Genomic DNA, 13,127 nt, shown 5'->3' on the forward strand with positions numbered 1-13,127 from the left:
TTCTGCTCCACATACAGCTCAGCTATAGTTGTCCCGACATGGAAGCCAGGCTGAATGCTTGAAATTAGGTAGGATCATGACATTCCGCCACTCAGAGTCCTTCAATGACTTTTCTTTGCCTAATGAGTGAAATCCAACCCACCCCTTGTGTGTGTCTTTCATCTACACACACACACACACACACACACACACACACACACACACACACACACACACACCAGAGTTCCCTTGGGTCTCTGGTAATAGTTCACTTTCATGGGGGTCTTCCCTAACAGTTCTTCCTAAAATGGCTTTCCATTGTGTTATGGACCTGCCAAGAACTTTGTGAGTGCCCTACAGCGACTTCTTTCTCTAAAATACTTACTGCCAATCTGCTTTGGGAACTGTACATCAGGGTCTGCCCATCGCTGTTAGAGTTCCAGGAGAGCAGGCACTGCGCTTTGTGTGTTGTTTTTCCCCAGAGCCTCTGCGCACCCACTCAGTGCATGTGTATTTGTCTAAGAGTCCTTTCTCATGGGCACATTCTGGAGTCCTTCAGAGCTTTCTTAGGATGCTGTGACGATTAAATGAGAGACGATGAGGAGAAATATTAGGCACAGGATTGACAAATCTTAAGCCTTTCTTGATCCCATGGGAGACAAATCTTAGTTTCCCTGGACCAGTTAAGCAGCTCAGGCCAGGTGTCAAGGTTTTGCTGACCCGCCCAGGAAATTAACATATTCATGAAAAACAAATGATCTGCATGTCAGTTGTCTTCTACACAAAAGTTCTAACAGAGGGGAAAAGATTAAACAAAAAAAAAGCAGGCCCAGTGATAAAGGGGCGGGGAGTACTGGAGGGGGCAGGAAACTTACAAGGAGTGCAGACGACAGTACATCTCTGATGGACACTGCTGCTCCTTAGGAACTGGAAATAAAGAATGTGAAGTGTTTTAGTAATTGGAAAACGAACTCTCCAAAAATTAAGAGAAAAGTCACTCATGGAAGAAAAAAGAAGAAGTGGCAATGAGAAATGCAACGGACTTGTTTTCTCTCTCCCCGTTCTTTCCCGATCATTACCTTCGAATGAGTTTTGAAGGAAATCGAATGTCACCCAAATTTATCTTTCTTATGAACACTGCTGCTCAGAAATGATGAATAAACACGACTCAGCTTTAATAAGCCCCTGTCATCAGCATTTGCCTTGGCCACTTGTTAATACATTCCATGACAATATCAAAATAAGAGCCCTGGTTTGCAGAAGCAGAGCTTTGCAGTCTTTCTACGCCTGCATCCTGCGCATTCCCAGGGAACGGCTCTCTAGGGCACACGCCAATGCAGATTCTAGGAACCGAGTATTTGAAAGGTTATGCCATGTGCTCCAAGTCACAGTTTTCAAATTTAGAGTATGACCTGGGCACTTGGTGGGTCCAAGTTCTCCAGTCCCAGGCACCACCCTCTTTGACCTAAGTCTTGCTAAACAAGGTCCCATCACTGTTGTATACTAGCTCCTTATTGTGGAAATGTTTACAGTGCAAAGCCACAAATACTACAGCAGCGAGGAACAGGGTAGGCATCACTAGGCCAATAATCTATCTTACACAGTACGGAAAACAACACGTTTTTAAAGAAAAGTACTCATACTGTTATCTGACCATGGACTGTCTGTCTCTAAAGTCACCGAGAATCGCATCCAGGACTCTGTAATGACCCGGAAGGATGCAGAGAAATGAGAGAAAGAGACATCTCTCAATCAAAGCTGTCCCAAGGATGGTGCATTAATTATTACAAAGAAATTATGGTTTTAAATAGTGAGGGCTTTGTTAAAAAAAAAGAAAAAAAAAACCAAAACCCAAAAACTAGGTTCAGAGTAGTTTCTCCTTCTCACCAGCTGTGCCATCTTGGCACAACACTGTCAATTCTGTGAAGTCCCAGCCATACCTCCTATCTCAAGGCTATTACGGGCTCCATACTAAGAAGACTGTAATCCAGTGCCTGTCACAGACCAGGCTCTCTGTGTTGGTAGGTTTTATGGGTTTATTATTAAGAATGTTGCCAGAGTTAGGGTCAGAACCTGAGCCTTGGGCAACCCTAATAAGATAGGCTTGGCCACCACCCCCTACCCCCAGTAAGCCAAATAAAGAGACAAATAATGAAAAAAAAATCAGAGAAGGAAATTTATTCAATATAGTGACATTAGGACATGAAGCAAGTCTGCCTTCTGGAGTCCTGATATGAAATTTAGGTTTGAATAGAGGGTACCAGGAGCAACACATAGCTAAGCAGTCCTGGTCAAGCTGTGGTCCTGCCCATCACTGCCCCATCATTGTCTCTGTCCCCACTCTCTTCTGAGAACTGTCAGAACTTCTTGGAGAGAAGTTCTCCCTCCAAATGGTACCAGAACCCCGGCCTTTTCCTTCTCCCACTGTGAGACACTGAGGCAATCCACTTCTTAGAGTCCACTGTGTTCATCTCTGACAGCTGAAGGGAAAGGCATGAACGTCTCTTTAAAGCAGTGGTTCTCAGCCTTCCTAATGCTGTGACCCTTTAATACAGTTCCTCATGTTGTTGTGACACCTGACCGTAAGATTGTTTTCATTGCTACTTCCTAACTGTAATTTAGTTAGTTAAGAATCGTAATGTAAATATCTGTGTTTTCCAATGGTCTTTGGTGACCCCTGTTTGACCCTCAAAGGGTGGTATGGCCCACAGGTTGAGAACCAATGCTTTAGTTTTTGTGTTTGTTTCTTAACCAGGATGGTCATAAGAAGAGCTCATGACTGGGAGGGAAAGTGGGAGGAAGGGATAAAGAGGGGAGAAAAGAGCTTGGGGACAGAGAAGAATACCCTTAGGGTATGGATGCCCCACTCCCCTTATTCTCTTTAAGTTTTGTTTTCAAGCTGTTGCAGCAGCCACATCCAGATCTCATTTCTCCTTCCTCTAGGCCCAGGCTGCCCTTCCTTCCTTCCTTTCTTCCTTCCTTCCTTCCTTCCTTCCTTCCTTCCTTCCTTCCTTCCTTCCTTCCTTTGTGTGTGTGTGTCTATTTAAAGTGTGTCTGGAACCTCTGGCCCCTCTTACCCATGCTCACTTTCTCTCTTCAATGATAAGAGACTTTTCCTACCCTCCCATTCAAAGCTGGGAAATCTCAGGAGCTGTCATACGCCTTCTTTTATGATTAATTACATAACAGCAAATTATTCTAGCCACAGCTGGCTTCTCAAGTACAGGTTAGTGACATAGCTGTGTGCGGTCACTTAATCAGAGGGTTATGACACCGTTCCCTGCAGCGGGCAGGTCGGTACACAGGCTGTGCTCTTCGGCAGAGCAGTGGACTGAGAGTGGGGGAAGTTCCTCTCTGGACTCAGTCCTGTTGTTCATCAAGCTCTAGATGGTTTTACAAATCTCCTTTGGCACTAGCTCCCAGGGCTCCCATGATCTGTCCATGCATCTGCTTCTCCAGCCAACTCCCAGCATTGAACCTGGTCTAAGTCATGTTGGCATAAGGTAAAGTTGAATTCACCCTCCGCTGCATTATTGATGCTAAATGAACTCAAATGAATGGCTCTGTAAATGAACTCTAGGTCAAATATCTATCTAATTCCATCTATGTATATATCTCTATATCTCTATATCTATCTATCTATCTATCTATCTATCTATCTATCTATCTATCTATCTACACACACACACACACACACACACACACACACACACACACACATCTCTTTTATCCACCCCTCTCTCTATGTATCATACTGGCACTACACTTATTTGCAGAAACATTTATAGAAAATGCAATAGCAGACATGTATTCCCCATTCGATTTTATTAGTTTCTCATCACACCTCTTTGTAAAGAAGAAAGCAATCAGTTTAACCGACAGCCTGTAGATTTTTTTTGGAGCTTGGCAGTCCTCAGCCCTGTGGTTCAGCCCTTGCTCCAATACTAAGAAAAGTGAAGTTTGCAGCATCGAGTACTCCCCACCCACGCCTCTGAAACAGGCTAAACCAAAGGCCTGAAAGCAACATGCAGCCAGTGTTTAGCAGCACGCTGGCCAGAGAGGACGGCCCTACTCCTCCGCGAATTGGCTGGCATTTCCACTGCAAGCCAGACACCAGACTGCTGCAGAAATCAAAGCTGTTCCCGCAGCACCCCTACTTTCCATTCAGAAAGCAAAACTACAAGCGAAAGGAGAGTCCCTAAAGTTACAATGCATTCAATCCGCTCCCATGGCACCCAGGGAGGGGTTGGTCTCCAAGCCGGAACTGCATGGAGGTGAAAGCAGGATACTGGGACTGTGGCTCGGGTTCCCTTAGAAACTGATTTACCTTAATCCACTCTCCGAAACGCAGTTTGCAGATTCCACTTTCTGGAATTGGAGGGATGTGATGAGAGACCTCTCGGTCAAGCCAGGGAATCTTTCAGGAATGAGCGAAGGGGTGTGCTGGGGGTAAGTGAGGTTGCTCCCTGGGAAGCTGCAGCCAAGTCTCAGGACAAAAACACCAGCTTAGCAACGTGTTCCCAAGGAAGGTCACTAGGCGGCTCTCTTTTTTTCCTTTTAAAGTGACAGTTTGCTTGTAATTTCTTGGAATAGGCACTTGTTGGGCAAGCAGAGGAAAGCTGAACAGAGACAAAGGAAAAATCATTGGTAAGCTGGGCAGAGAGGACGCAGGCTCTCAGTGTGGTGCCCTGCCTCACTGGGTTGCATGGCATTTTAGGTGAAGGACAGAAGGTGTTTACAAGTAGAGTGATTTAGTATCACGGCGGTCCATGCTGTGTGGAGGAGATGCTGAAGCTAGAAGCCGTGACATCTCTGTGGAGGGGCATCAGGAGTCCTGATGCGTCTGGATGCGTGCTGATGCGCATGGGAGCTGAATGTGCCCACGAGCCTTACTTCCACTGGTTCTAGGAATCCTCACTACAAATGGCCTAGTAGGGATACAAATATAATGGCTCAAAAAAGCAAAGGAGATAGGAGAAAAGGCAAAGCAGAGAGAAGAGTAGCGAGCAGACGTAGAGCCTCTACAGACAAGGGCAGAATCTGACATTCTTTAGAGATAGGGTCCTTATGAAGTGTTCTGGCTAGTTTTATGTCAACATTACACAAATTAGAGTCTTCAGAGTGGAAAGAAACTTCAACTGAGAAAGTGCCTCTCTAAGAAGATTAGACTGTAGGTGAGCATGTAGGGCATTTTCTTAATGATGGATTGATGGGGGGGGGGGACAGCCCATTGTGGGTGATGCTATCCCTAGGCTGGTTGGTCCTGGGTCCCATAAGAAAGCAAACTGAGCAAGCCATGAAGAGCAAACCAGTAGGCAATACTTCTCCATCACCTCTGCATCAGCTCCTGTCTCCAGGTTCCTGTCCTGTTTGAGTTCCTGTCCTGACTTCCTTCAATGATGAATAGTTGTGATATGGAAGTGTAAGCCGAGTTGCTTTGGTGGTGGTGTTTCTTCACAGCTATAGTAATCCTGACTAAGACACGGAGACAAAGGAGTTAAAATGGGGTCATTAGGGTGGAATTAATTCACGACAAATGTGTCCCCCCCCCCAAAAAGGAGGGCATTGGGGTACAGAGATAGGCATTTGTAACAGGAAGTGAATGAGAAAACACAAGCTGTTCACCCTGGGGCTGCCCAAAGCTACTCCATCAGCAGAGAACCAATTTTCCTTCAGCTCTCAGGAGGAACAAACCCCGGGCAGTACCTGATTTGGTACCTGTCTATAAAATTGTGAGACAGGGAGTTCAAGCCACCTGGCATGTGACAGTTTGTGAGAGCAGCCCCAGTCAGAGGCGAAGGAAGTGGAGAGAGAAGGGGGTGGGGGCAAAGCCCTGGAAAGACTTGAACGTATATGTGTGGAGGGTCTGGGTTCTTAGACCATCTGATATTCCTGGTGGTTAGAGGAATGTTTCCTGCTTTCCCACACTTCTCTGGCCTAGAAGAGATTGGGTGCTCTTTCCCAGAGTTGCTGAACCAGAAGGGTTTGTGTTCCCAGGTGCAGCAGAAGCTGGATGTCTCTGGAAGGTCATTGGGTCCTTGCCTCAGCTCCTCACTAGGACTTGTGCCTCCAAACACATACCCCCACTTCCCCTCATTCTATCTCCGCCAGTGCTGAACTGGAAAAAAAAAAGGAAGTGTGTTTTCTGGATAATCTGAACATTCTCAAGGAATGGGCCCTAGAAGTTGACAGCTCTGGACCAGTCACAATCAAGCCAACCAACCTCTAAAACAAAAGCAATAACCCCCCCACCCCCACCCCCTAAAAAACCTGAAATCACCCTAAGAGCAAAGCATCACAGGAAAAAAAGCCTGTAGAATCCTTGGCTAAGCAATTGAACACTGTTTCAGCAGGAGAAAGAGGAAAGTAAGATAGAATTTATGGAAGGAGTGTGTCAGACCAATGTGGAAGGGTCTTCAGATTGAAGAGGCCATTGAGCACGGCTGTAGAATTTATGGAAGGAGTGTGTCAGACCAATGTGGAAGGGTCTTCAGATTGAAGAGACCATTGAGCACGGCTGTGACAACATGGACACTTGCGTGTATCTCTCTGTGCTCTGCATGTGACGGAAATTCTTCTGAGAAATACAGAGCTATAGAGTTGTTCTAGGCATTTTAACTGTCTATTCTTGCCGCCTCTATCTTTTAGGAATATCTCAAATGACAAATTTTAAAAAGTGGTCTCAGGCTTGGGTGTCTCCAACACAATCTTTTTTTAGTGGGGAACAAATCATCAAATAACAGCTCATCATGATCACAGATGACCTCTGCTAATAATCCAAAATTAGACAACCCGCCCAGAAACTCCCCAGCAGAAAAACAAAACAAAACAAAACAACACAGAGTGCCTTAGACACCAAGAATTTCTGATAATACAATGGTCAGAAAGAAGGCAGAAAACTAAATAACTGGTTGTTGAAGAACAAGAGGAAGATCTGAGACTATGAAAGGAGAAGAAGTTACCATAAAGATACAGGCAGATTTGAAAAGAGCGATGCGGGAGTTTTAGAAATGACGGATAAGTGTCATGGATATTTTAAGGAGCAAAAAGCGTGTTCAGTTGGGGATGATGGAGACAAAGGAAAGATTAACGATATGGAAGAAAGGCTTAATGATTAACATATGATACAGAACAACAGAAGACAGGAAGAATGGATAAAGGAGCGAGAAGCGGAAGTGGTCCACCATTATCAGGTGTAGTCCCGGAGAAGAGGAGCTACAAGGAAGTGGAATGCTAAATCCTATGACTGAGGAACTATCATCAGCTTTCTTAACATTTCCACATTTCAATTTCTTTGTCTGTAACAATAGCCTGTGCCAGGTATGGTGGTTGACACCTACAACGTTAGCACGTGGGAGACGGAGGCAGGAGTCAATCTGGACCTCAATTACAACCATTTCCTGCTCAGTCTGGACTACAGAGTGAGACTGATTCAAACACAAACAAGCACGGACTAGGAAGGAAACTGGGACATACGCAGTGCTGAGGACAGAAAACGGATAGGCAGATACCTCATCGACTGAGCTATCTCACCACCCTACAGCTTCTTAGCATCTATTCCAATAAAGAGTTTTAATCTCCTAAAGCAGAGGTTCTCAACCTTCCCAATTCTATGACCCTTTAATACAGTTCCTCATGTTGTGGTGACCCCCAACCATAAAATTATTTCATCGCTACTTTATAACTAATTTTGCTACTGGTATGTAAATGTCTGCAATGTAAATATCTGATATGCCAACCCCTGTGAAGGGGTCACTGGTCACTCGATCCCCAAAGGGGTCTCGGCCAACAAGTTGAGAACCGCTATCCTGAAGAGTCTTCAGAATCATAGGGCTTCTAGTGGCACTATCTTTGAAGGAATCAAATGCATTTTCCCATTTATTCAGGGATGCATGTGTCTTGGGTTGAAATGTTTATAGTTCCTCAAAGTTCATGTGTTGAAGCCTGTGCTCCAGTGTGATGGTATTCAGGGTGAGTCTCTAAGTGCTGACTGGGGCTAGATGAGGTCTTCAGAGCTGAGCCAAACGATGGGAGCTAGTGCCCTTATAGGCAAAAAAAGGCTGAGGCCAGGGAAGTGACTCAATGGGTAGTAGTGCCAGCTACATAAACGTGAGGACCTGACTGTGGATCCCCAGGACCCATGTCAAAAGCACAGGAATGTACATAATCTTAGCACTGGAGGTGGTGGGAAAAGGACCACTGGGGATTGCTGGCTGTCAGGGAAGCTCCAGGCCCATGGTGACCCTGATCTCAAGAGAGTCAGGCAGAGAGTCACAGAGTGAGCAGGACATCTAAGATCATCCCCTGGCCTCTGCACACATGGATATGGGTGATCAAACACACATGCATGCATAAACATACATACATATGCATGTACACACATATATGCACGTGCATGCACACACACGTACAAGAAGCAGACCAAAGCTCGCCTGTTTCTGGAACATGAGTACACAGCTAGAAAGTGGCCATTGGGAAGCCCAAAATTAGCTTTTCTCAGACTCTCATAGGCTGACGTCAAACTTCCAGCTTCTAGCAGAGTGAGTTGGGTAAATCTGGCAGGGTGTGGTATTTAATTATGACAGCCTGAACTAAGACAATATGCCTGGACTATGGTCCTCAGGGTCTTTTATAAATAATTTCCACAACTATCATTTTGTAGACTGAAATGTTACTCTTTATTCAGATTTATGTACTTTTTTTCTGCCTTGGGGCTCCATTCTGATTCCAGGTGACAGCCCTCAGATGTCCTGAGCTGTCTGTCTAGGCTATGGTAGTTTCTCATCTATTATTTTTCATGATTGTGGCCATTTTCAGGGAACTTGGATAGACTTTTGTTATTGTTGTTGCTGTGAAAAGGTCTCATTTTATAGCCCCGGTTGGCCTGGACCTCCAGGTCCTCCTGTCCCAGATTTTAGGTTCATCCCGCCATGCCTAGCTTCTAGCCAGGTACACCATAGATCATGCTTCACTGGGCTTTGTCTACGGCTGTCCTCTGTACCACATAGGCGTTCACTGCAAGCATTGTGGCAATAGGGCCTGGCAATGTGGGTGCTGAACCCAATCCTTGAGCTGTGAGGCCCAGACACGCCGCTCTCATCAGCAGTTGGGGGTTACAATATCCTTTGAGCATAAATATAATACACTCAGAATTCTTCTGCAGGGTAGAATTGGTCTCTTCTTTCCACTTTATTATTTATCCTGTATAGACCCAGAGATATCTACTGAAGTCTTGTGTGTGTGTTCAGGAATATGTTAATATGGGATGGTGGAGGGTGTTGTGATACCAGAGGTCAATCTGGAATATCCATCCACTCTGATTTCTGAGACAGGGTCTTTCATTGGCTTGGAACTCACCCAGTAAAGTCAGGTTGGCTGACGAGTGAGCCCCAGAGATACACCCGTCTTTGCCTGGCTCAGACCAGATTAGAGCATGCCGTTTATTTCTTTAAAACACAATGCACTGCTTTTTAGCATATTCAGAATTGGGTGAACACCACACAGCCCATTTTAGAAGATCTTTCTCATCTTCCAAAGAGAGCCAAGTCCCATCACCCATTAGAGAGCACTTCCCAGGCCCATCAGCCCAGGCCACCACCACTTCTGTTTGGTGTCTTGGCCTCAGAAGACGCCTCTTGCATTGACTCAGATGCAGTCCTTTGTGACATACTTCTTTAGCTTAACATAGAACTGTTTCAAAATTAACCATTGTTGCAGCTTGAATCGTTACCTAATTCCTTTTCTTTATGTGGAATTTACTTTTAATCAACATGCAGAGTAACTTGTTTCCTTATGGCATGTCCACATAGGCTTTGTTGGAGTTGACCCTCCACTCCTCTCCCCCATTTCCACGTCCCCTTGTCCCTTCACCCCCCAGTGTCCTCTTTCCCCCTTTTCACTCTAGCTTGTTCATTTATTCATCTATTTACCTGTATCTTTAAAGATGTTACTCCTGCAGTTATTAACTGTAAATGAGTGATCTCAAATATTAAGACTTAAAACAGTCATTTTAGATGGAGACATAGCTCTGTGGCAGAGTGCTTACCTTGCATGCACGAGGCCCTAGATCTAATGCCCAATGATGCCAAAATAAAAGACTTCTTAGACAGCATATGGATTCTGCAAGTCTGATGTCTGGCTGACCTCCGTTCAACAGGGTCTGAGACTCAGCTGGGAAAACATGAATTCTAAGACGAAACTGAATATCTGAGGGCTGGAGTCGTGTAGACATACGTTCACTCGTGTCTGCAGTGTGTCTGGGGTGACTCAGAATGGAAATGCCAAAAAAGCATGGAAAGACAGTCTTCCCATGTGGACACACAGTCTTCCCATGTGGACACACAGTCTTCCCATGTGGACACACAGTCTTCCCATGTGGACACACAGTCTTCCCATGGGGACACACAGTCTTCCCATGTGGACACACAGTCTTCCCATGTGGACACACAGTTTTCCCATGTGGACACATAGTCTTCCCATGTGGACACATAGTCTTCCCATGTGGACACACAGTCTTCCCATGTGGACACATAGTCTTCCCATGTGGACACATAGTCTTCCCATTGGGACACATAGTCTTCCCATGGGGACACATAGTCTTCCCATGTGGCTTGGCTCCTTCACAGCACACTGGCCTCAGAGTAGGGGGACTTCTGCAGTGAGACTCCAAGCTCAAGACTCCTAACAAATACCATAGAAACTGCATCACCATTAGACTTCAGACAGCCAGCATCTCTTCTGCCACCCTCGATTGTTCAGCACAGCTCCATGTCCCTCCCACACAAGGAGAAGGGAAATAGATTTCATTTCTTGGTGAGAGGAATGCCAAAGACTCTGGAGAATTTTGTGTGTAGTTCCACTGTAGGGGCCTTGCCAAGATGGAGCAGGAGAGGTTGGCAATCAGGAGTAATAATCTAATTAAAGTATATCAGTTTTAAAGTCATTTTTTAAGATTAAAGAAAAGTTCATGCCAATTTAAAAACCAAATAAAAGGAAATTTCCTTAACCTATATAACACACTAAAACTGAAATTCGGAGCACTGTAACTAACGTGACTGTGTAAGCATTAAAGCATTGAATCTGTGGTCATAAGTTATGTTACTGGTGTACAGGATCTGGGTCAGATTTTTCCAAGCTCCTGATGTCTTATTCAAGCATAAAATAAATGGGTACATTGGTTGCAAAGTAGTAGAGAAACATTATTTGAAGCAAAGCAGTATTATAGGTTAAAGAAGAATACTCTGTCAAGACTGACAGCAGATCACAGGGGTAAATACATTCAAGGGCCCCATTGACTGCTTAGGGCTTATTTTCATGGGGTTCAGAAGAAAGAAGGAGTTTGATTACTAGGAGCTTAGTTTGGACAGATGGTTCTCTATTTTGATTGACAGGTTTGGATTATCTAGGCTTTTGCTCACTGTGTATGTCCCTTCCCACATGCATCTGATTTTAATAATATTCACAGCCAAGCATGCATAGGTATGAGATGGTAAATAGAGGATTTTCTCTAAAAGCCCTCTTTGAAAATACAGTCTGCTTTAGTATACATGCACCCCAAAGTCAGATGGTCACATTGCCCATCTTCCCAGATTGGGTTCCAGGAGGTATTTGAGTAGCGGTAGAGTGCCATCAAATGGCTAAGGGAAGTACCTTATTTCCATTGCTTAAAGCAGGCAAAGGTGCAGCTCAATGCAGATAGGGGATCCTAGGTTGCTAACAGGTTGCTAGGCACATTGTTTAGAGAAGTGTGTGCATAAAGCCCAACCCAAGAGGTTGCTAAGGTCTTCCCTGTGCTGTCTGCCTCAGTGACAGTCACCAACCTACCACCAATGTCCAGCAGACTCACTCTCCAAAGTAACACTCTCCAAAGAAGAGATACAAATGACAAAACACACAATGATAACAGAATTAAGTTCATCACTCTGATGCTGATTAACTTTTGGAGTATGGCCTCTCTGGGCTTTTAAACTAAACCAGCTCTTTAGAGAACGTCTGCCCAGAGTAGTTCTCCTAGTTGCTGTGAGAAAACACCCTCACAAAAACCGCGCCCAGGAGAGTGTATTCACCTCACAGTTCCAGGTTGCAGTCTATTGTTTCAGGGAATCTAAGGTCACAGGAACCTAAAACAGCTAGTCACATCCCATCTATAACAAAGGCAGAGAGACGTGCATGCACCACGCTTACCTGCTCACTTGTGTTCAGTTTGATTGATTTCTCACTCTGTAACACTTAGGGGATACCTGGTTAGGGAATGGTACTGCCCACGGTGGACTGGGTCTTCCCACATCAGTAGGCAATCCCCCACAGACATGCCTACAGACCAACTCAAACCAGACAGTTCCTCACTGAGACTTGCTTCTCCAGTGATTCTAGGCTATGTCAAGGTGACAATTAAAGCTATCCATCACAGTATAAAACCAGGAGGTGCTCGGGATATTTGAGTCCAGCCTGGTCTACATGAGACCTAGAGACTTTTCTGCTTTCTTCTCTTTTTTTTTCTCAGACACAATGTAGCCTTATTTAGGTCAGTGTAGGCCCAGATATCCTCACCTGGACATGGACAACACAATTTCCTCTTCAGATGGTGGTGTCGTTTGCACACAGGCCTTTGAACTTTACAATACTGATGTTTTGTATTCATTAGTCCCCACAAGCGAGAAATGCATCATAATGGGAACCATGTTACTAAGATGGGGTGCAAGTTGAAAGCGGAAGAATTACCTTCGGGTTATAAATTCTGTTAAACTGTGTTCTTCAACTGTAAGTTTATGTTTTCCAATTTACTGAATTTTATAGTTCTTCCCTTGAAATATAGCTCACATGCCAGCAAGTTGGAACCTCTTGTTTCTATGGTCAATGGAGAGAAACGCTTCCTGACTCAGATCTATTGGCTGTGTGGCCTGTTTTTATTGTGTAGATATCAAAGCATTTAATTTCCTTTCTGCAGCTCTGTGATTCTCAACCTGTTTTGAATTACAAGGCTTTCCAGTCATTTGCTTCATTTCACAACCTTCTCCCTTCCCCAGAGAACTGTCAGAACTACTGAGAATCAAACCCCTTAGATTCGTTCCTTTCAGAGACTTGGGCTGGGGCTTGACACAAGGGGAGAAACTGCTGCCCACGTATGAATGTTGAACTTAACGACTATT

General features: G+C 44.8%; 1 protein-coding gene across 2 annotated transcripts in view; it reads right to left on the reverse strand.

Moving 5' to 3' along the window:
• Positions 1–4,490, reverse strand: part of Cc2d2a (coiled-coil and C2 domain containing 2A) — a 76,305-nt gene extending 71,815 nt beyond the window's left edge. For both annotated transcript variants that reach the window (XM_075943674.1, XM_075943673.1), the window contains exons 1-3: positions 4,307–4,490; positions 855–906; positions 365–553 (exon numbers count right to left, since the gene is read on the reverse strand). The gene's annotated coding sequence lies outside the window, so the exon portion shown is untranslated. The remainder of the gene's footprint in view (positions 1–364; positions 554–854; positions 907–4,306) is intronic.
• Positions 4,491–13,127: the final 8,637 nt, after the last annotated feature.

The sequence above is a fragment of the Microtus pennsylvanicus genome, chromosome 12, assembly GCF_037038515.1.
Source record: "Microtus pennsylvanicus isolate mMicPen1 chromosome 12, mMicPen1.hap1, whole genome shotgun sequence".
NCBI classification, from domain to species: Eukaryota; Metazoa; Chordata; class Mammalia; order Rodentia; family Cricetidae; genus Microtus; species Microtus pennsylvanicus.